The sequence below is a fragment of the Dendrobates tinctorius genome, unplaced genomic scaffold, assembly GCF_039654945.1.
Source record: "Dendrobates tinctorius isolate UK_male_01 unplaced genomic scaffold, ASM3965494v1 ptg000003l, whole genome shotgun sequence".
Taxonomy (NCBI): domain Eukaryota; kingdom Metazoa; phylum Chordata; class Amphibia; order Anura; family Dendrobatidae; genus Dendrobates; species Dendrobates tinctorius.
In genome coordinates, this window is record NW_027361671.1 from 68,725,878 (window position 1) to 68,750,688 (window position 24,811).

Genomic DNA, 24,811 nt, shown 5'->3' on the forward strand with positions numbered 1-24,811 from the left:
CTGTCAATCACCTTTCCAAGCGATGCTTCAAATTGCTTGGAAAGTGCAAGCATTCTGCAAGATAAATCTGCTTGCAAAACGCTTGTGTTTAGCGGGAAAACGCATGCGAATTCCGCATGCGTTTTACCCACAGCGGGAGTTGCGGAAATTTCCGCAGCATTTCCGAACGTGTGCACATAGCCTAAGTCTTCTAATTTTTAGACAGAAATTTTAACAAAGCTAAAAGTAACTAAGACAAACAGATGCAAGAACATTTCCAAGCCAAATTATGATAAGTGTAAACATCAGGAAACTCATACCCAACACCAAAGGATGCACTTAACCCCTTTACCGCCACCCTGTTTTCACCTTCATGACCAGGCCAAATTTTACAATTATGACCAATGTCATCCTACGAGATTATAACTCTGGAATGCTTCAACGGATCCCAGTACCTTTTAATGGCTAACTGAAAAGATAGTAACAAATTGAAAGCTTTTGTGGTACAGTAAAGGGTGTTTTACTAGATGGGAGATACATTTCTCCCAGCAGATTAATGTTTGGCCGGGTTTTTCCCTAAAGACAGGACCTGCGATGATGTCATGGTCACGTGATCAGCACATGTGATGTCTACCTCGCCGGTGGGAGGGGTTATGGGCTATGTAATGGAGGCTGGTATTTGGCACAGGGTGAGTGTGTGTCTGGATGTTACAGGAACTTGGCTGGACTTAGCCTGAACTTGTACACAGGATCCTCATTCTGCAGGACTATAACAGCAAGACTCTCAACAACCCTGGGAATGGCACCTGGCTGATGCCTCAGGACCTGGTAGCCGCTTAGTTAAGCCCGTCCTGTGCAAGGGGTGAGTCTGGGACCAGTGGTTCTCCAAGCTGGAATACATTTATGTTTTTCCTTTATTTTCTGTTAACCTGCTGTTTGCAAAGTGACATTAAACCACTGAAATTAGACTTTGAGCCTGTGTGTTGCCTCATTAATGCAGCCCTGCCATTACCTACCAGAGCGAATCCCTACGCTTTCGAGACTACTCAAGTCTCTTCATCTTGCATAGACTAATACAAAATCTGAAGAATCACATATTTATACACAACACAGGACAGAAATAATGCAATAGAGAAGACAAAGTGACATGAAGCAAAACTATCATTATGGGAAAGGGATAAACGTTTAATCTTATGCCCTTAAACAGAGAATTATGTCACACAAAATAGTTAATAAATAACATTTTCCACATGTCTACTTTACATCTGCATTATTTTTGAAACATAATTTTTTTGTTAGGAAGTTAGAAGTCTTAAAAGTTGATCAGCAAATTTCTCATTTTTCAAGCAAAATTTGCAAAACCATTCAGGGGGTTGAATCTGGGTGTCCTTCCCTTCATATACCTTACAGGGAATCTGTCACCCCATTTTTGCCCCATAAGCTGGGGCCACCGCCATCAGGGGCTTATCTACAGCATTCTGTAATGCTTTAGATAAGCCCCCCGATGAAACATGAAAGATAAGAAAAACACGTTAGATTATACTCACGGGGTGGCGGAGTCGGGTGCGGTGGGTGTCGCTGTCCGGTCCTGCGCCTCCCATCTTCATACGATGATGTCCTCCTCCTTGCTTCTCCCTCGGCTCCTGTGCACATGTACTTTATCTGCCCTGTTGAGGGCAGAGTAAAGTACTGCAGTGCTTAGGCACCGGGAAAGGTCAGAGAGGGCCTGCGCACTGCAGTACTCTGCTCTGCCCTCAACAGGGCAGATAAAGTACGCGTGCGCAGGAGCCGAGGGAGAAGCAAGGAGGAGGACATTATCGTATGAAGAGTGGGAGGCGCCAGATGGGAAGGCAACACCCTCTGCACCCGACTCCGCCCCTCGGTGAGTATAATCACGGCAACACCCATAGGACCGGACCGAACTCCGGGGTGAGTATAATCTAACTTTTTTCTTATCTTTCAGGTTTCATCGGGGGCTTATCTACAGCATTACAGAATGCTGTAGATAAGCCCCTGATGGCGATGGCTGCTAAAATGGGGTGAAAAACTCCCTTTAAGTCTGTGGGTGTACCCTGAGTTACTCTTACACAGCTTGTAGTTTAATTCTGTACCTCGCCCTTATACTGGGCAGGTATTGTCAGAATATGAGCCTTCCCTTGAAATGTATTAGGGACTCATCCACCTAAATGTCCCCTTGGGGAATGTATATCTCAGCAAATTTGTTACAGAAGTGTTCAATAACCGTCCGAACTTTGAAAAGCCTGTCAAAGTTGGGGTCATCTCTCGGAAGACACTGCTTTATCATTGTAATGTGAAAATTTGTAGATGGCCTCAAAGCATTTATGGGTTATAGCCATGCATAACACTTGCGTGTAATATAAAACATCATCACTCCAATATTGCCGAAGTTCTGACTTCTTCACTATCCCCATGTGAAGAAAAAGGCCCGAAAATTTCTTAATTTCTACTGCATTTATGGAAGTCAAGATAGAAAATGATGAAGGGTGGTTTTGTGCAAAAAATTGTTAGGCCTACAGATTAGTCTCAGCCAGCATGCCGTTTACAAAATCCTCACAGAAATACTTTGAAAAAGGCTATTTCTGTTAGTCCGGTAGTGTCAAATTGGTTTAGTAATTGTGCCCCAAAATCCGGATTCTGTGGCTCGTAATCTTCAAAAGGTGAGGTCCAAAGTGGGTCACCAATTGTGGACACTGGCTCATTTGCTGTCCTGGGGCATCTGCGTTCATTATCACTTGAGGAAAAGGAGGCAGACAAGGAAAAATAAAGAAAGGTGGCATCCTCTCGCTCACTATCAGTGTCGGAAGCAAGGAAAGTGTATGCCTCCTTGGCTGAATACTGTGATTGGGACAAGTGGGACATTTTTTCACGTGTGTGTGTGTGTGTGTAAAATAACCAAATTTTATTCAGGTGTGTCTCTTTGTGAGTGTTTGCAAACTTTTTTTTATTAGAATAGAAGAAAGAGGACACATGCACGGATGTGGTGCAAAATGGGGGGATGGACAAAAAAAGTCCTGGCCAAGAGTGAGCATGCGCTGATCAGTGACATGCATCACTGGTCAGCGGCTCAGGGGCTGCAGTATGCATGCACGCAGGTGGTGCAAAGGGATACGGGGGAAATGGACAGGAAAAAAAAAGTCCTGGCCAAAAGTGATCACGGACGCTGATCAATGATGTGCGTCATTGATCAGTTCTCAGTGGCTGCAGGACACACAAAAAAAATGCCAAAAAATGAGCCATCAAGTACTGATTAGCGATCACATACTGATCAGCGCTCAGCAGCAGAAGGGGAGGGTGAGGAAGTGGTTGGTGAGACGGGTAAAAGCAGGAGAGGTGGATTGGTGTGGATTAGAAAAAATCAGGGGACAGGATTCGATCAAGAACATAGTCTAGCAGCAGTAGAAGTGATGGCTCAGGCTTACAAAAGTCTGTGGCAACACAAGGCCCCGGAGATTAGCAGAAGAACCACAGTGGCCACTCTGCAACATCTCCAACCTGGAATGAGGAGGAGTCGAGCGGTCACTGAGAGTTCAAACTGCGTCTCTGCTCACTGATTGGTATGATCGGATGTCATCATTATCAGAATTGAACAGCCAGTCACAGAGAACGTAGCTGCGAGTGGGGCAGCAAAACCCCTTGTGGCGACGATTCCCAGTGCCCTGCTGTCTGAATCAACATGACATGAGGGTAATTGTGATTCAAGTGAGCTCGAACAACCTCATAATTTCCCTTGGACGACCACCACCCACCAATTACTACCAAACACCTTCCCCCATTAAATACACCAGACAACTAATGGATTTAATGGCCACAGCAGCCTTTTATTAACAAGTATTACAAACATTTATTTAACATTTTAAAGCCAACAATCTTTTAAACATAAGAGGTGGTCCTCGAAGCCCCAAAGTTTGAAAGCCACCAGTTTCTATAAAGTTCCACCTTGGCCCCAGGTTGAGTCTTACCCCCAGCCGCTCAACACCAGCTCGGAGGCATACCGTAGTCAACCCTGCCAAACCGAACCCATGACGGGTCCCCTGATTATCCATCCATTCCACGGGATTAATTCACCCCGTCCACTTAAATTCCCCCATAGGGAGTCCAGGACCTGTTAAGATCCCCCCCACCACTTCACCATTCCACAGATCCACCGACTTCGAGGACCTCCCCCCACGCCTCGCTGCCATGACAAAGACAATATAAATTTTTACAGTCCTTCCTGTATACCTCACCGAATTCAGGAAACAAACTACCAAATACAATAAGTAAAATTACCCCTTAACGATAATGACTTAGCACTCCCCACTCCAATAACCCCAGACAAAAACAAAAAAAAGGGGTGGGTGGTGGGAGCTTCTTCTTTTCGGCCGGGGTACCTAAAATGGCTCCTGAACTAAGATGGCCGGACCCTATATACTGGTCCTCTAACCCCCCTCTTGAGTTCTACCCGCTCGCCGGTTTAACCCCTCCTCACTCCTTGAACCAAGCCAGAAAAGAAACCCCCCCACCTCCTAAATCACGCCTCCTAAAGCTATTAACCATTCACCAGCCCGGCTCCTGTACGCTCACCCTATTCCCACTATACCCTGTCATATCAGCCTCCTGGTGAGGCTAGGGGCCCCGTACGGCTTCTCTGGCACCTTCATGCAATCACCGTGCCTTGGGTCACGGTGCCGCATTTTCACCAGGATGTTTTCATACCTCCAAGGTCGGAAACCCCTTCCCAGCCAAGAAATATGGAAATGTCCAAGGTCGTGAAGAGGTTAAAGAGTAACCGTTGTTTTAATTTTTATTTCAGAAATTAAATTTACACATGAAAATAAGCAACTTTGTAAGGCTACTTTCAGACTAGCGTTCTGAGGCGCAGCGCAGGGCCACCACTAAGCTCCGCCCCCGGCTGCACCTCCTCCGGTCTGCTCCTCCTATGATCGCATGACGCTGTATGCAATCAGCATACCCTATATTTAGCGTTGGGTACGCTGGCCGTGCGCTGGTATGATTTTGCCGGCGCTTGCGCCCTTTTGGTGCTGCCCGAGCACACAGAAACGCACTGCTCAGCACAGGGGAAGAGCTGCCGGCGCAGGGACAGAGATGCAGGGACGGAGTGCAGCGACTGTATGAGAAAGGTGAGTGTGATGTCTTCTTGAAGCCGGCGGCTGCAGCTGTCACTGTGCCACAGCTGCCAGCTCCTGCCGTGACTCTGCCGCTCCCCGTCCGGCTTTCTGGACAATGACTTGTGTATAAGCCGAGGGGGGCGTTTTCAACACAAAAAAATGTGCTGAAGATCTCGGCTTATACACGAGTATATGGTATTGAGAACACTGTTCTGCGATCATTTTTGGAGGTAAGGTGGTCTGCGGGGGGTGAGAGGAATGGATTGTTATGTTAGAGGGAACAAAATGCGGTGCCAGAGGTTTAGAAGAGGAAAACCTTATGACAGGTTCCCTTTAAATGCTACAATTCTAGGTATAGAAGCAATGGTAATCAGGAATTACAAAAATACATTGGAACCCACTTTTAGACCTGGAGGAACCAGTTTTAAATCAGCATTGATTATGATGGCAAATGATTTTCCTTTTGAAAGTAATTTATGACATATATAGGAGCCAGAGGATATAGTGTACTGCAGCATATATATATATTTTTCAGATTATTAAGCTTATATGCTTTGCTACTGACAGTGAGCGACAGTTTAAAATGGGTTTTCTGGATGTCCACTTTGTTCTCTTTTCCTCGGTTTTTATGATTTCATCATCCTTGATGACTGTTTCTTCTGTTTCCTGAACAATCTAAATCTTAGTGCTTTCTTAATCTGAAATGGAATTAAAGATCCTCAGTACATTCTTAAGTCAGTGTTATGCTTCTCTATTTCAGCCACAAACAGTTCCTTTTCCTTCCTTATAGAAACCCAACCTCTGAGTTTTGCTTTCTTTCCTCTGCAGCTGGCGGTCAACTCAGCTTCACCTGGATGAGTCATTGGCGAACGCAATATTAATGCAAGTCTCTGAACTCATGAAATAATGTAGTCTCTCTTAGTCCTGTGTACTTTGTGTGCTCCTGGGTTTCAGTAATGGAAATACTTTATGCCAGAAGCAAGCAATATGTCTTTCTCTGGCTGTCTAGCTGTAGCATTTAATGCCATGTTACGATTTGCATTTTCTAACAGGATCAACCATTGACTTGTCTGCTTAAAAGATATAATAGACACAATAGACTTCTGCAACCTAAAACCCCCTAGCTCTTCTGAAACTGCTTGTTCCAGTATGACTGCATCCATATTGGCCTTATAGCAGTTTAATAACTGAACTGAGCCAGACCCATCAGAGATATTCTTCATTAGCACACTCCTTCACCATTAATTACCAATGAAAAGCTTTCCAACCCTCTCTCGCAATTACAGCTTATGTGTACACATGGCAGTGTTCCATTCAACCTCTTCCCAATCCTATGGTGGGGAGCATTTCACTATCATTTCTTACCACTTACGCGCTGCCCGAGAACCGACATCAGGCTATTGCGACTGCGTGTTGCAGAGGCCCCAGATCTCTCCCCGCAGTGTGTTATGATGTATTCACACTGCGGGGCTGGGGCCTCCGCAACACGTAGGCGCAATAGCCTGATGTCGGTTCTCGGGCAGCGCGCACTGCGCATGCCCGAGAACTCTTGTCACTGCGCAGGCGCCAGAACACAAAACAGGAGGATGCAGTGACGCACAGGGGCATCATGATGGATGGATGGTGGGGGCATGATGGACGGATGGTAGGCGGTTGATATGTGGCGCCCCCAGGAGTATGGTCGCCACAATGGCATTGCCTTCCTCCTGGGAGGGTGATGTCATGCTTGGAAGCAGTAAAGGGTCTTTCTCGCAGTCAATCTATGCATGCAACACAGTTCCACTCCAGGCCAGCAGGGGGGACTCTGAACCGGAATTAAGGGGAGGAGTGCTCTCTGAGGGCCAAGAGGAAGGAGTGGGTAGTTAGTCTGCGGAGGGTGAAGTGTGCAGACGTGAGGAAGAAGCGCGGAGATCGAGCAGAGAGGAAAGGCTCATCTCCAGTGAGAGCGCATGAACTGGAGCCCGGTCTCCACGGTTGTATGGATACTAATGGTCCTGCAACAGACACCAGAGGAGTAGGAGGCTGTAAATGCACTACTTCCATCTAAGACTTGAGGGCACAACAGCAACATTGATAGTGAGACGGGACTTGGGAGCAAGGAGTCCCAGAAACAGGCTACAGCTGTCTGCCGTACAAGTAGAGTTCTTGGGAAAATCTGTCAGGAGAAACTTCAGTGTAACTCGGTACTGGAGATCCCTCAAATAAGCGTTAGGAAGGAGACTGCACAGCCCATCTGCTGAGATAGAATCCCTGAGTTGCTTCCAGGCTAGCCTGCTCCGGTACCATCTGTAATCAGGACCCTGGACTGCAGTTGTCAAGTAAAGGTACAGAAACTGCACCCCGCTATGTCTTTGTCTGCTTTCTACCTTACCGGAACCGCTACATCCCCGTGCCAACCACATCTACACTGCCCTGGGACTACAGTTTCACCTGTGGGGAGCTATTACATCTTTGCTGCACCATACCATCAGTCCCAGCGGATCTGCATGCAGCGTCGGCTTAACATCTCACTTGCCGAACACCACAGGTGGCGTCACGAGCTATTCATTCAATTAACCACATTTACACCATTGCAAATCTCCCCATTTACTTGGGCGCCCAGGACCACGGACCGGGTCACTGCTGCTGTGACACATCCTGCTGATACCGGCCCGGTACCGAGTACCCCACAGCCCTGGGAGGGCGACCCAGATACAGGGGGACACACCATATCTATGGGACACATTACAGGTATGAGAACCTATTTATAAAAGTCGATATTTCAGTGTTACTAGGGGTCAGAAACAGAAGAGCCACCTTCACAGAATGCAGTCTTAGTGCTACTGAAGGTGGCTCTTTTACTTTAAAACGCCCTCGGGGGGTGACGGGTTCCCTTTAAATTTGCCTCTTCTGTCCAGAATTCTATGTCCTTCGTTGTTTCCACTTTCTGAAACTCAGCAGGGAAGACACTGAATTTATCATTTTTCTTACCATCTTCTCAAGCCCTGCCAACCAAAACATATTAATTGCTCTTTTATTTCCCCAATTTGCTGCTTCAGAGTAATTTCTGTCCTACCTTTCAAAGCACACATCTAAATCCTTACCATCTCATGCCACCTTCAACTCAAAATTTTTTCTCAAATTCTGTCTGTCAGCAACTTTGTCAACAAATATACTAGTGTATTTCCTCTTTACATTCTGCCTAGACTGCTCTGTCATTTTTCTATATGGCTCCCATCTTCTGCCCGGTTCATCCACCTCTTTTCTCTGCCAAGTTCACACCTTTTAATCAAGGAGACTTTTAAATCAATGACAATAATATAATTATTCTAAGAAATTCTGTTCAGTAAAACAAATGATGTAATTCTTGTAATATTGTCCCTGTCCTCCCATGTAGTTCCACATATTATGTTGTAACGGTCCCAAATACCTGTTCTTACTCTAGGCCATACACACAAAGAATTGCTGAAGGAGATAGACCACATAAATATATGTAGGAGCTAATTGTTTATTTTCCATAAAAAATTTACAGTAAAGTGATTGTTTAAAAAAGAAAATGGGTGGAATTTTGTAAAGCAAAATAATGACTATTAAATCAATAATGCATAATGTTTAAAGTTCCGAAAATTTGCTTAAAATATACAGAATATATTTTAGGTAAGTTTAAAAAAAAGAGTTGATGGAATACAAAGCAATTATGGTGTTAAGTAGTTACATGAAATTAAACAGGGAGGCATTGTGAAATAAAGATATGCTCACCCTTGAAATTCCCCACTATTTAAACTCCAGTCATGTCTTCCCACCAGCCTTTATCTGGCCTGGAGACATTCTGACTATCCACATATGGCTGCTGCAGCCAATCACTTGCATCATCGGTCACATGCTAACTGTGCTGCCATCATCAGTGAGGTTATGGCTGCAGAGTAACATGTTAATAGTCAGCACATCATCACTATAGTTCAGCTAACAAAGATCTGGGTGTTTCTGCCACTGTGGTTCTTCAGTATGGTTTATTGTATATGCTCTGTATATAACATTACCCCTATACTCCCTGGCAGAAGCCTATCACTCAAACAAATCAGATCTCTTGCTTTGCACTGATGAGGAGCAAACGCCTGAAACATGTGTCTGCAAATGGAGTGTCTGGTTTGTCTTCTTATCCTAAGTTATGTGGCAAGACATGATAAAGGTTCAATATTAACTTTTAGCATTGCTATATCCAGTAGGTGGCACTATAGTTTCAGTCGTAGCAGGGGCTATTTGCCTATATTAAGTATAAAATAATGCCCATTTCTGTTGTGCGATAGCACCTTCAGTAATAAATGATTATTGTCCAATACCATTATAAGGCAATATAGCACCACAGTGCCTTGACCCTGTAGGGGACTCCAGTGTCCCTCATACCCAGTACCCAGATGTGAATGTTGCCTCTGCACTGTCATTGTCACTCCGTTGTATGGAAACAAGATTTTTTTTCCTGGTTTTCTCAATATGATTCATTAGCTCATCTCTATGTGGACAAACCATCTGCCACACATCAGATGCTGACTGCTGGCTCCTGAAGCCATGTAGCATTTCATATTCCTCACCTTTCTGCTGGAAATACTGAAACTACACATATTTCATAGCTGTCACAATGAAAAGTGATGTTTATACAAGACCATGAACACTGGCATTTGTGTCTGTGAAGGAAGTGTGCCCAGTGGTTTATTCCCGTTGTCCGAGAAAGGAAGTAATACTATGTGCCGTTTATGTATTTCCACTCCGTACCTAATCTGATATATCCATTACAGTCATCCTCGGAGAGTAGTTCATGGCTGCAATGGAGCCGAGAATGCAAAATGATCTTTTTGTCAAATGGGTACATCTGTAGTATTGAGTAAATGAACTGTTGTAATGAATTGCCTCTGACATATTGACGAGCTTGATATGAGCTATGGCTTCCTTGTGATTTGGCTCATTAGTCGTTTTGTTTTGACAAGATGTTTTTAGCTTGGAGCAAATGGATACACAGAATAGCTGACTATTTCATGGCTTATGGTAAATATGCTTTAATTTACATATCTTTGTTAGATGCAGAAGCCAAGAAATGTTAGCTATCAAAATTTTATTCCTTTTTTTGCGATTTAATTTATATGCTTAAGTAGCATGAAAAACAGGTTTGGAAAAGACAATAAGTAGGGCCTTGGGCATAGCATAATAGGCAGATGAAGAAGACCTTATAGAAAGACAGAAGAGATCATTCATGCTCCGTGTCGGATTGGGATACCAAGGGTCCACCAGTAACATTGACATTGTGGGCCCACTTTTCACCTGCATACACATGTTCCATTACCCTCGTTCACAAATTTACCATTACCTCTATATAATAACTGGGCAGTTTGGTTAATGAATGATGAGATGCTGCTATACACAGTGAATCAAGTGAATTATGTCAAGTACTGCCCATACAGTGGGGTTGGGGGCCCAGATCTGCACCAAGGGCCCACCGGGGGATTCCCCTGTTACCCTGTGGGCCAGTCTGAGCCTGTTTCTGCTGATTAATGACTAAAGCAACCCTCAGATTTTATGTCAGATATAAAATGAAATTAGCTGTGAAATATATAGTATATGTACCTGCTGCCGTCCTTTTCACATCTTTTTCACTATTGATCACCTGATACTTGGACTCGTATGAGATGTGCTAGCCAAACTCAGAGCTGGGTGTTTTGTGAATTCTTACTTCTGAGTCGGGGCTCCCTCTGGTGGTTACTGTGGGTAGTGGAGCTGGCCGGATTGACAGAGGTCTGCCACCTGATGATGATGATTGGAGATCTGGGGTTACTGATTGGGAGTATTTAAGTGAGCAGACTTCCCTCAATTGTTGCTGGTGATTAGTTCTTTCTGTGCAACTTGAGCTCTGCTGTCTCCTGCCTGATACTGCATTTTTCAGCTAAGTTGTTCATTTGCTAATCCTTTGCTTCTGATCTGGTTTTGCCTTTTTCTGCTTTGTGGGTTCAGCGTGCTCCCTGCTTGGGGCTGTGCTGGACCCCGCTCCATATGTTACAGCTTGTGTCAGTTTGTTCAGTCCCCTGTAATATTAGTCTCTTTTCCTTTGCTGCCAGTTCATACCAGAATGCTGATATAGTGGGGGCGAGGTTGTGAGACCTCAGTTTTTTTCTTGTACATCAAACGTGTTGGATTTTTTAGGGTTTTTGCGTGATTGCAGACAGTGTCTTTCCTTTCCTATCCTATCTAGTCAGTTTGGGCCCCGTCATTTGCTCAGTCTATTTTCTGCCTGCGTTTGTGTCTCATCTTGTCTCAACGACAATATATGTTTGGGGGCTATCTATTCCTTTGGGGTCTACTTCGGGGCAGTTTAGATTTCACTTTTGTTGCTTTAGGCTTAGTTAGCTCTCTGGCTGTGCCGAGGCGTCTAGGACATTGTAGGTACGCTCCAAGGCTACTGCTAGTTTTGTTGTTAGGATTAGGGGTCTGCAATCCACTCAGTTACCAACCTTTCTGGTTTCCTGGTGGCCTAGCTTATTCCTGCCATCCTCCTCGGTGACCTGTTCATAACAGGGGTGAGTATCTCAGATTACAGGCACACCATGTGCTTAGTAAGAGGAATCCTAGAATCCTAGAAAGGCAGAGTTGGAAGGGACCTCCAGAGTCATCATGTCCAACTCCCTGCTCAAAGCAGGATTCACTAAACCATCTCCAACAAATGTCTGTTCAGCCTCTGTTTTAAGATTTCCATTGTAGGAGAACTCACTACCTCTCGTGGCAGCCTGTTCCACTCATGGATCACCCTCACTGTCAATAAGTTTGTTCTAATATCTAACCTGCATCTTATCCCTTTCAGTTTCATTCCATTCCTTCACTTGTTTCCATGAGTAAATGAGAATAAGGATGATCCCTCTACACTGTGACATCCTTTCAGATATTTGTAGACAGCTATTAAGTTTTCTCTTGGCCTTCTTTTTGCAATCTAAACATTCCCGGATCATTTAATCAATTTACCCCCGAGGGTGGTTTGCATAATTAACCCCTTCATGAGTGGAGGTATTTTCGGTTTTGCTTTTTGTTTTTTGCTCCTCTTCTCAGAGCCATAACTTTTTTATTTTTCTGGCAATATGGCTATGTCAGGGCTTGTTTTTTTGCTGGACGAGTTGTACTTTTGAACAACACAATTGGTTTTACCATGTTGAGTACTAGAAAACAGGAAAAAAAATTCCAAGTGCGGTGAAATTGCAAAAAAGTACAATCCCACACTTGTTTTTTTGGTTGGTTTTTGTTTACTAGATTCACTAAATGCTAAAACTGACCTACCATTATGATTCTCCAGATCATTACAAGGTCATAGACACCAAACGTGTCTAGGATCTGATTTATCTAAGTGGTGAAAATAAATTCCAAGCTTTGTTAAAAAAAAAAAAAAAAATTGTGCCATTTTCCGATACCCATAGCGTTTCCATTTTTCATGACCTCATGACCTTTGTGTGCCGAGGTTGCGCTTTTAATGATACTATTTTGTTGCAGATACGATCTTTTGATTGAAAAAAAGTACTTGAGTTTAAGCTGAACCGAGTATAAGCCGAGGCACCTAATTTTGCCACGGAAAAAGGGTAAGCTTATTGACTTGAGTATAAGCCGGGTATGCATTGTCCCCTCATCCCTGTCCTGGTATGTGTGGCTCCCTCTGTCCTGTCCTGGTATGTGTGGCTCCCTCGTCGCTGTCCTGGTATGCGTGGCTCCCCCATCGCTGTCCTTGTATGTCCTGGTATGCATGTCTCCCCCCATCCTGTCCTGGTATGCGTGGCTCCCCCCATCGCTGTTCTGGTATGCGTGGCTCCCCCCCTCCCGTCCTTGTTTACATGCTTCCTATTAGGATGTGTGCAGCAGAATCCGCAGCGGATTTGGCCCTGCTGATCCGCAGCAGATCCGCAAGCAATGTACAGTACCATGTTAGCCAATGGGATTTCAAAACCGCAGTGCCTACGGTGCGGATTTTTCCACCCAGATTTGCTGCGGTTTTAAATCCGCAGCATGTCAATTCTTTCTGCGGATTCCGCAGTGGTTTGCCACCTGTTCCATTGTCCAGGTGTCAAACTGTAGGGGAAACCACTGGCAAATCCGCAGGAAAACCGCAGGTCACTTTACCTGCAACTTTATCTGCAAATCCGCAGGTGAATTCGCACTGTGTGCACTCACCCTTATTGATAGATCGGGCGATTCTGAATGTGGCGATACCAAATATGTGTATGTTTGACTTTTTTTATTGTTTTATTTTGAATCTGGCGAAAGGGGGGTGATTTGAACTTTTATTTTTTTTTTTTTACTTTTTTAAAAACCTTTTTTTTACTTTTGGCATGCCTCAATAGTCTCCATGGGAGACTAGAAGCTGCCATAACCCGATTGGCTCTGCTATAAAGAGGCAATGATCAGATCGCCTCTATGTAGTAGAATTAGTCACTTGCTATGAGCATCGACCACTGGGTGGCACTCACAGCGAGAGGGCAGTGACAGCCAAGAGACCTCTGGTTGTCTTCCATCCCACCGGTGACACGCTGTCACGTGATAGGGGTCACCGGTGGGCGGGTTTCCGGACCTGATGGATGGAAGCACGAGTTAAATGCCGCTGTCAGCATTTGACAGCTGCTATTCCGGGCACATGTCAGCTGTTCAAAACTGCTGACATGTCCCGGGAAAAATGTGGGCTCACCGCCGGAGCCCACATCAAAGGGAGGGAGTCCGACATCGGCATAAATTTACTCCAAACGTCGGAAAGGGGTTAATGACTGGACCTATTTTTACAATTCTGCCCACTGTCCCTTTATGAGGTAATAACTCTGGAACACTTCAATGGATCCCGGTGATTCTGAGAATGTTTGTTTGTTTTTTTGTGACATATTGTATTCCATGTTATTGGTAAAATTTCTTTGATATGACTTGCGTTTATTTGTGAAAAAAACAGAAATTTTCCAAAAATTTTGAAAATTTTGCAATTTTCCAACTTTGAATTTTCATGCCCTTAAATCACAGAGATATGTGATTTAATCACAAAGAAAATCACAATTTGTCCTGCGTACGCTGATACCTGATATGTGGGAGTAAACCACTGTTTGGGCGCATGGCAGAGCTTGGAAAGGAAATAGCGCCGTTTGACTTTTTCAATGCAAATTTGGCTGGAATTGAGATTGGATGCCATGTCACATTTGGAGAGCCCCTGATGTGCCTAAGCAGTGGAAACTCCCCACAAGTGACACCATTTTGGAAACTAGACCCCACCAAGGAACTTATCTAAATGTGTGGTGAACACTTTGAACTTGTGCCTCACAGAATTTTATACCACTGAGCGGTGAAGAAAGAATAAATTACATTTTTTACCACTAAAATGCTGTTTTGGCCCCAAGTTTGTAATTTTTCTAAGGGCTAATAGGAATTTTTATTTACAACAAACTGAAGTCCATTTTTTCCTGGGTGTGCCAATACCCTACATGTAATCAGGAAATATTTTTCAGGCACAGTGCAAAGCTCAGAAGGTAAGGATCTCCAGATTTTACTGTTATGGTTTGCAGGTGCCATGACCCACTGCGAGAGCCCCGAGGTGCCAGAACAGCAGAACCCCCCATAAGTGACCCAATTTTATGAACTATACCTCTTAATGAATTCATCTAGCTGTGCAGTGATCATATTGACACCATGTGTGTGTGTCACAGAATTTTGTACCGTTGAGCAGTGAAGACAAAATAATTAAATCTTTACCACCCAAATTTTGTTTTAGCAAAAGATTTTACATTTTCACACAAGTGGGTAGAATGGCACCAAAATTTGTCCCACAATTTGTACTGAACGTAGCAATACCCCATATGTGGCTGTACAGTAGTACTTAGCCATACGAACCTTACGAAGAGAATTAGGAGGAACAGAGCGCTATTTGCCTATTCAAGTGAATGGGTCTGTGCACATGTCAGTGTGTTTCCACGGACCATGTGTCACGTGCATACACACAACACATAATACTAAGGTGACATCAACCTCACAAATATGAACCCCACTTGCCACCGCTACAGGGCAAGTGGGAAGAGCCAGGCAAAGTGCCAGAACTGGCACATCTAATAGATGTGCCCTTTCTGGGCAGCTGCGGGCTGCCATTTTTAGGCTGGGGGGAGTCAATATCCATGGCCCCTTACTAGCCTGAGAATACCAGCCCCCAACTCTGAGCTTTAGCAAGGCTGGTTGTCAAAAATGGAGGGACCTCACCCCTCTGTTCTTAATAACCAGCCTTGCTGAAGCTGACAGCTGAGGGTTGCAGCTCTCAGCTGTGAGTTTTCCCTGGCTGATGATAGAAAATACAGGGGAACCCACGCCGTTTTTTTCATTCTCCCCTGCTCGTGCCAATCGCCGGCAGAGCAGAGGAGAATGATGAGAGCCGTGTTCAGCACTTGGCGCTGGGGAACAGCGCTTACTGTAACGCTTCTTCCCTGGTGCCTGTCCATATGGTACTGATGCGGCACACTGATGCCACACGTGTGCCGCAAGTATTACACAGACACTGACATCTCCGGTACTGGAAATATCAGGACGTGTGAAAGATGCCATACAGCGGGTTTTTATGTTTGGCTGCTGTCACAAACTAAAAGATGCTTTTTATTGCCAAAAAAAGTTTTTGTATAACCACATTTTAAGAGCTATAACTTTCCATATTTTGGCCCACAGAGTCATATGAGGTTTTGTATATTGTGGGACGAGTTGATGTTTTTATTGGTACAATTTTCAGGGACATGACATTTTTTGATCGCTTTCTATTCCAAATTTTTTTGGGGATGCAGAATGAACAAAAAACAGCAATTCATGAATTTCTTTGGGGGGGGGGCGTTTATACAATTCCATGTGTGGTAATATTGATAAAGCAGTTTTCTCTTCGGGTACGATTACAGTGATACTTCATTTACCGTATTTTGCGGATTATAAGAAGCACCGGATTATATGACGCACCCCAAATTTTGAGGGAAAAAAATAGGAAAAAAAAAACCTGTTTTTTTAATAAAATGATGGTGCTTCTTATAATCCATGCGTCTTATTGCTTACTGGGGCTGGTGGCTGCGGTGAATCAAGCTCCCAGGGTCGCTGCTGGAGTAGGCAAGAGTGGAGCATTGCTGCTGGCCGCAGGCTGGAATGAGCAGGTGTTCCGATGTGCACCACTGCGGGTGTTTGGTTGTGCGGGGGCTCTGCTGACATTTTGTGAAAGCCCACAGCCCCTGCACTTAAATGATTTACTGTGCGGTAGGCTTCAGGAAAATGGCTACCGGGGACGGCACATGCACAGATGGAGATCTCGGCACCAAGATCTCAGGAGATGAGATCTCAGCGCTGCAACTTTTACCGTTTTTCATGGTAGTTTGAATAATCTTTGCAGAAATTAGTCAAAAGTGACTGGAGTAGCATTTCAGGCACAGTGCACGGAAGTGCACACCAATAACTAGAAGCACCAAATTAATTAAGTGGCATGCATCCCTTAACGAATTTGGTGCCTTCTACTCCAGCAAGACTGGTGCAGCACAAGCATGCGCTTTGCCAGTCTTGGTGATTTGGCCCCAGTGTGTACTTGACAGGAATGTCTGAATAGTTTTTTGGGTATTTACATAGGCAACAAAACAAAATGTGAACTTAATGCTTGCCCTCTGCACCCCTGTTCATTAAGTTCTTCACAACCTTAGACATATCCATATATCGAGATTGGGAAGGACTTCCCAACCTTGGACATATGGATGTGTCCTGGCGATTTTGTATGCAGAGGCTCTGTGCTCACACGATCGCCACCTGGTGTTCAGCGAATCTGATATCTTACTGCCAGGAGCAATGCCCACACCGCTCCCAGCAGTTTAGCCCCCTATATGCTGCGATCGATATCGATTGCAACATGTAGAAGACAGGAAGAGGGAGGGGGCTCCCCTTTGATTGGTGCCCCCTGTGACGTCCACACATGTGGTCGATCGTTGCCATGGTGACCCGACGTCATGATGACGACATTCGGGTCACAAAGGCTAGCATGCTTGCTAGATCATGTTCAGTGCATGGCATAACAAGCTTGTGTCACTGCAGCACTGGAAGTTATAAAGCAAAGCTTTACTTTATACTGGCGATCAGAGCTGTGAAAGTCCCATAGTAGTTCTAAGTAAAAAAGTAAAAAAAATAAGTAAGTTGTAAAAATATATTTTAAAAAAAAAAATCACGAAATAATAAATAAAAATATATTGTACCCATAAATAAATATTTTTATGTAAAAAATTTTTGTTTAGAAAAGTACACTTATTTGTTATCGACGCGTCTGGAAACACCTGATTTATAAAACTGTCCCACTAGTTAACCCCTTCTGTGAACACCGTAAAAAAATTAAAAAAAAAAACAAGGCAAAAACTGCTTTATCATACCGAACAAAAAGTGGAATAAAATAAGATAAAAAATGTAAATAAAAATGGTACCGCTGAAAACATAATCTTATACCGCAAAAACAATCCACCAGACATCTCCATCAGCGTAGAAATAAAAAAGTTATAGTTCTCAGAATAAAACTATGCAAAAATAATAATTTTTTCTAGAAAATCGTTTTTATTGTGTAACCGCAGCAAAACATAAAAATATAGAAAAATATATGTACCATCAGTGTGATCGTACTTTTAGTGTGTGACAGCAACCGAAAACATTAAAAAAAACTGCGGTATATAAATCTGGTATCGCTGTTATCGCACTGAACCGAAGAATAAAGCCGTCTAATCACTTATACCGCACGAGGAACGGCGTATAAAAACAAGTAAAAACAATTCTTCACCTGTTATTGATTTGTTCCTTCTGCCTCCCAAAGATCGCAGTAAGGCTCAGTACATATTTATCCTGCACTGAGCACATACACCGGAGTTTTCGTGTAAATCTCTGAAATACGTGATTCAAACTGAACCCCCCCCAGCGGAAGATTCTCTATAGTGAGGCAGATGGAGGCACTGTGGACGATGTCTGGCTTATGATCCAATGATGTCTGTCTTTTTAGGTGTGCCTAAAGCACGGTCAACCAGTTTTGTGTGCTTCTGAAAAGAAGAATAGCGCTGAACAGAGGCGGAGTACATGGTAACTCTGCTGCCTCATTATAGTGAATGCATCCCTCGGGGGTTTCATCTGAATCACTTCACGCCGTGATTTAGATTCAAACCTCAATGTAATTGCTCAGTGTAGAGCGCTGGATAAGCGTGATCTAAAATGTTCTGTATAATGTTCCCAATAAATGCTTCAACTCAATCCACAAAACAAAGTAAGTCCCCTCTCAGGTCCGTCATCTGTTAACAGAAATAATATAATAATAATAATAATAAATTTTATTTTTATAGCGCCGACATATTCCGCAGCACTTTACATTTCAGAGGGGATTTGTACAGACAATAGACATTACAGCATAACAATAATCACATAGATCATAACAGATACCCAGAGGAATGAGGGCCCTGCTCGCAAGCTTACAGTCTATGAGGAAAGAGGTAGACACGAAAGGTGGATGGTAACAATTGCCCTGATTGTATGGACCAGCCATAATGTTAAGTGTGTAACAGTACAGACACAGAGGGCTAATGGATGCATAAAGCATGTGGGAACATGATGCGGGGAATCTGGTTATGGTAAAACTTTTGGCTGTGCCACACAGGGATAGACTAGGTTAATGTGTTGAGGCGATAGGCCAGTCTGAATAAGTGCGTTTTCAGGGCACGTTTAAAATTGTGGGGATTGGGGACTAGTCGTATTGACCTGGGAAGTGCATTCCAAAGAATTAGCGCGGCACGTGTAAAGTCTTGGAGACGAGAGTGGGAGGTTCTGACTATTGAGGATGCTAACCTCAAGTCATCAGCAGAGCGGAGGGCGCGGGTAGGGTGGTATACTGAAACAAGGGAGGAGATGTAAGGTGGTGCTGAACTATGAAGGGCTTTGTGGGTGAGGGTAATAAGTTTATACTGAATTCTGGAGTGGATGGGTAGCCAGTGTAATGACTGGCACAAGGTAGAGGCGTCGGTGTAACGATTGGTGAGGAATATGATCCTGGCTGCAGCATTCAAGACAGATTGGAGAGGGGAGAGTTTGGTAAGAGGGAGACCGATTAGAAGAGAGTTACAATAGTCGAGACGAGAATGAATAAGAGAAACAGGAAGAGTTTTTGCAGAGTCAAAAGTAAGAAAAGGTCGAATTCTAGAAATGTTTTTGAGGTGCAGATGACAAGAGCGAGCCAGTGATCGAATGTGGGGGGCAAAGGAAAGCTCGGAATCAAGTATGACCCCAAGACAGCGGGCCTGTTGCTGGGGAGTAATAGTGGAACCACACACAGAAATGGCAATGTCGGGTATAGGTACATTAGTAGAGGGAGGAAACACCAGGAGTTCAGTCTTTGACAGGTTTAGTTTCAGATATAGTGAGGACATAATATTAGACACAGCGTTTAGACAATCGCCGGTGTTTTCTAGAAAGGCTGGCGTGATGTCAGGAGAAGAAGTGTATAATTGGGTGTCATCAGCATAGAAATGGTACTGGAAACCAAATCTACTGATTGTTTGACCAATAGGGGCAGTGTACAAGGAGAAGAGGAGGGGGCCTAGAACCGATCCTTGAGGGACCCCAACAGTAAGGGGAAGGTGAGAGGAGGAGGAACCGGTAAAAGATACAGTAAAGGAGCTGTCGGAGAGATAGGAGAACCATGAGAGAACGGTGTCCTTGAGGCCAATGGAACAGAGCATAGTGAGGAGGAGCTGATGATCCACAGTGTCGAATGCTGCAGAGAGATCCAAGAAAATTAGCATGGAGTAATGACCATTTGATTTAGCTGTTAGCAGATCATTAGAGACTTTAGTGAGGGCAGTTTCAGTGGAGTGTAAAGAGCGGAAACCGGATTGGAGAGGGTCGAGAACAGAATTTTCTGAGAGATGGCGGATAAGACGGGAGTGGACCAGGCGTTTCTGGATTTTAGAGATGAAGGGAAGATTAGAGACAGGTCGTGTAGATTGGATTTTCTCCACAGACGTTCGGCGCACCTGGAGCACCGCTGCAGGAAACGTGTTTGCACCGTGTGCCAGGGTTGTCGCCGTCTGCGTTGTTGTGTTCTATTTATAGGGGGTGCAAATTTATCCAGGGCACTTTGAAGTCTTTCATTGTAATGCTTCAATGCAGAATCAGGACATGAAAGGGAGGAGATGGGGGCCAATGAAGACTGCAAGTTCTTCATAAGTTTCTAGGTGTTAATGGCCTGTATGTTTCTATAAGTCTGGACAGTGGGGGTGACCTGAGCAGCCTGGCAGTTCTTGATAGAGAATGAAAGAAGATTGTGGTTAGAGAGCGGGAGAGGGGAGTTTGCAAAATCATCCACTGCACAAAGCCGAGAGAAGACCAAGTTGAGGGAGTTTCCGTCTTCATGCGTTGGAGAATTAGTAAGCTGCGAAAGGCCAAACGAGGAGGTTAGAGATGAAAGGTGAGTAGCAGATGGTGAGAGGGGAAGAGCAATGGGAATGTTGAAATCTCCCATGATGAGGTTATGGATGTTACAGGAGAGAAAATGTGGAAGCCAAGTGGCAAAATGATCCAGGAACTGATGGGAGGGGTCGGGAGGACGATATACCACCGCCACTCGCATGGAGAAGGGGGTGTAGAGTCTGACGGCATGGACCTCAAAAGAAGGGAAGACTAGTGAGGGTAGTTGAGGGATAGCCTGAAATGTACATTTTGGTGATAGGAGCAGACCAACGCCTCCACCTGCTCTATTGTCTGATCTTGGGGTATGAGAGAAGTGTAGCCCCCCGTATGAAAGAGCAGCAGCAGAGGTAGTGTCTGACTGCTGGATCCAGGTTTCAGTAAGAGCCAGGAGGCTAAGAGAATTAGAAAGGAAGAAGTCATGGATGAAGGAGAGTTTGTTACACACTGAGCGAGAATTCCAAAGTGCACAATTAAGAGAGACAGATGGCTTGCAGGGAATATTAATAAGATTAGAGGGGTTTCTGAGTGTAGCAGTTGGGGGGTTTGACTTTCTATAACATGGGGGACCAGGGTTGGGAGCAATGTCTCCTGCGACTAGGAGAAGGAGGATAGAAAGAGTGAGCACATGGTTAAGTGATTTGTGAGAGCGTCTCTTATGTTGAATGGTGGGACTGACTGGATCTGTGCAATTTAACAATGTGAAAAGAGCATGAGTGCTATACATAGGAGAGGAAAGAAGCGAGGGCCCGATATGGATGGAGTGTAGAGAGTTAATGCCAGGGCGGTGGATGTGTGTGAATGCAGCGGCCAGGATATAAATTACACAAATGCATATGGTATATATTTGATGTACTCCAAATGTACAGGGAGTAGATGTATATAAATGTCTTACCTGTCTCCTGCCCTGTCTAATTCCATGTTATAACTGCCAGTAGTGTCGCGTCCGTCTGCAAGTCTGGGCTGCAGACAGACAGGGCCCCGAGTAGCACCGACACCCTTTACCCCTATACAGGGATCTGGATTTACTGCAGAGCCCAGGAAGCGCTGTCTGAACAGGGGCAGAGTGCCAGAGCAGAACGGTCGCAATAGAAAAGCAGGAAGGGAGCCAAAAATGGAGTCGGAAACCAGGCGAGCAGTGGAGGTACAGAAACGGCAGGCAGAGGCAGAGTCGAGAGTCCAGGCAGAGGTCAAAAACCGGGAGAGTAGCGGAGGTACAAAATCGTCAGGCAGTAGAGGGGGTCAGGAATCCAGGCCAAGGTCAGCATCAGTAATCAGGAGAAATGCAAGGTACAAAAACGGCAGGCAACAGAGTAGTCAGAAGTTCAGGCTGAGGTCGGAGTTAACGATAGGCAATCACAAGTAACACGTAGGGGAACCAAGAATATATCCGGCGGCTTGCAAGCCCAGTCCCAAGGTATTTGAGGGATCAGGTCGTCCCTCACAGGCTCCCGGGCTGGTGATGTCATCAGGACCGCCCCCAGTACCAGACCTGATGATGATGCACCAGCCCCTTCATGACTGACAGAGGAGCGGAGTCTGCGTCCAGTAGACGCCTGCGCAGAAGCCCTTTCATTGTTGCCGCCCTCACTCGGGCGCGAGCCACGGCGCCTCCTAGTGGTTGAGGGCGGAACAGCAGGCCCCGAGATCGACGACGACATGTCAGTCCGGCGTCTCCTGGTGGCCGAGGCCTGGACAGCAGGCCCCGAGCCCGAGGGCGGCGTGACAGTCCGTCGCCTCCTAGTGACTGAGGGCGGAACAGCGGCCCCCGAGTCTGACGGCGACGTGACAAGTAGTACTTTGATACATGTACTTAGATTACATGTGCATAAATGCCCCCTGCATAAATGCTCCCCCTAGCTATGTCTGAATATATAGGAGGTTAAGGCTAAGATTTTTTTTTTGCTCTCTCTCTTCTTGTTAATCAATCACACGAAATATAGGGGGCTTTCAAATTACTGGTCGTAAAAAGGCTCTGGTAAAACATTATGGCTCCTCACAGCTCAAAAGAAATCCAGGGAATTCTGCGCTCCCAAACCCAAATCCCCCCTCTCTTCTGATCCCGATAGTGTAAGTAAAACGTATATAGTGTCCACATGTTTAGCATTTCTGTAGTGATGAAAACCCGCCTAATTTACAGGTGCATGTTTCCAGAAGCACGGGCTCGGCATAACGTACTGGGCACTACAGATTTGCAAATTTTCACTCAGCAACGTCTACTGCTGCTTTTTTCTGGAAAACACCCATGGAGTAAATTCCCAAAGGGGTATAATTTCCAAAATTGCATCACTTGAGGATATTCTGCACTTCTAGCATTTAAGGGCTCCGTTTATGGAGTCTGCAAACAATTCTATGAAAGAGTTTCTGAGTTTTGCACTGTGCCTTCAAACTAGGTCCCAGTTACGTGTAAGGTATTAAGGTACTGTCACACTTAGCGATGTACCAGCGATCCCGACCAGCGATATGACGCGGTCAGGATCGCTGGTGCATCGCTAAGTGGTCGCTAGTGAGCTGCCAAACAGGCAGATCTCACTAGCGACATCGCTGGGGACGGGGGTCGCTACTTACCTGTCACACCAGGCGATCCTGCGTCCTCCCGCCCGGCTCCACGCGTCGCTCGTCGGCGCCACAGGAAGCTGACGACGAGAAACAGTCCTGAACGTTCTCGCGCGATCAGCGATAACCAGCGGGGGAGCGGGTCGTAGGTAAGTATCAGACACAGAGATATCGCTAGCAATATCGCTATAACGTCACTAGTTATAGCGATATTGCTAGCGATATCTCTTAGTGTGACATGCCCTTTAGTGTACTCAAAATAAATTGCACAACATACTGAGAGGCCCATTTTTTCCTTAGCCCTAAGATAAATAAACATTTTGTTTAAAACAACATTTTAACCGTAAAAATGCAATTATTCTTTCTTCACCGCCCAATGATATACATTTCTGTGAGGCATATGTCAACATGCTCACTGCACCAATAGATGAATCCATTGAGGTGTAGTTTGTAAAATTACATGGGGTGGTTTCTGCCGTTCTGACATTTCAGGGGCTCTGCCAATGTGACATGGCATCCTCAAACTATTCCAGCAAAATTTGACCTACAATACAGCGCTTCTCTCCTTATGAGCTTTGCACTGTGCCTTAAAAGTATTTTTCGACCACATATGCAATATTGGCGGACTCAGAAGAAATTGCACAACAAACTGCATGGTGCAGTTTCTCCTGTTCTCCTGTGAAAATAAACTATTGGGGCTAAAAGAACATTTTTGTGAGAAAAATTAGATTTCTTTTTAAATTTTCACAGCTCAAACTTATAAACTTTTTTGATCCACCTGAGGGGTTCTAGTTTCTCATCGTACATCTAGATACATTCCTTGAGTGGTCTAGTTTCCAAAATGTAATCACTTGTTGGGGGTTTCCACTGTTTAGACACATCAGGGGCTCTCCTAACGCGACATGGCATCCGCTAATGATTCTTGCAAATTTTGCTCTCAAAAAGTCAAATGGCGCTCCTTCCCTTCCAAGCCCTGCAGTGTGCTCAAACAGTAGTTTTCTTCACATATTGGGTATCTGCATACTCAGGAAAAATTGCACAACAAATTGTACTGTGCATTTTCTCCGGTTACCCTTGTGAAAATACAAAGTTTGGGGATAAAAGAACATTTTTGTGAGAAAAATTTGATTTTTTTTTTTTTAATTTTCACGGCTCTACTTTATAAACTTGTGTTATGCAACTGGGGGTTGAAGGTTCTCACCACACATCTAGATACATTCCTTGGGTCCAGTTTCCAAAGTGGGGTCACTTGTGGAGGTTTTCACTGTTCAAGCACATCAGGGGCTCTCTAAAAGCGACCTGGTGTCCGCTCTCGATTCCAGGCATTTTTGCATTCAAAAATTCAAACGGTGCTCTTCCCTTCTGAGCTCTGCCATGCACACAAACAGTAGTTTTCCTCCTCATATGGGGTATAACAATTATGTTTCAAAAATTGTGCTGATGTAAAGTAGACATGTGGGAAATGTTATTTATTACTTATTATTCTATTTTATGTGACATAACTCTCTGCTTTAAGGGCATAAAAATTCAGTGTTTGAAAATTGCAAAAATTTCATCAAATCTCCTTTTTTTAAAAAATAAACGCAAGTGATATCAGACAAATGTTACCATTTCCATGAAGTACAATATGACGCGAGAAAACATTCTCAGAATCAGTGGGATCTGTTGAAGTGTTAAAGAGTTATAAC

The 24,811-nt window shown here is 44.6% G+C and overlaps 1 protein-coding gene across 3 annotated transcripts in view; it reads left to right on the forward strand.

The window, feature by feature from the left end:
• Window positions 1-24,811, forward strand: part of SNCAIP (synuclein alpha interacting protein) — a 320,769-nt gene that overhangs the window by 157,089 nt on the left and 138,869 nt on the right. Inside the window, exon 3 of one of the 3 annotated variants that reach the window (XM_073556172.1) lies at window positions 12,609-12,694. The exons of the other annotated variants lie outside the window; for them this stretch is intronic. The gene's annotated coding sequence lies outside the window, so the exon portion shown is untranslated. The remainder of the gene's footprint in view (window positions 1-12,608; window positions 12,695-24,811) is intronic. 3 annotated transcript variants of the gene reach the window in all.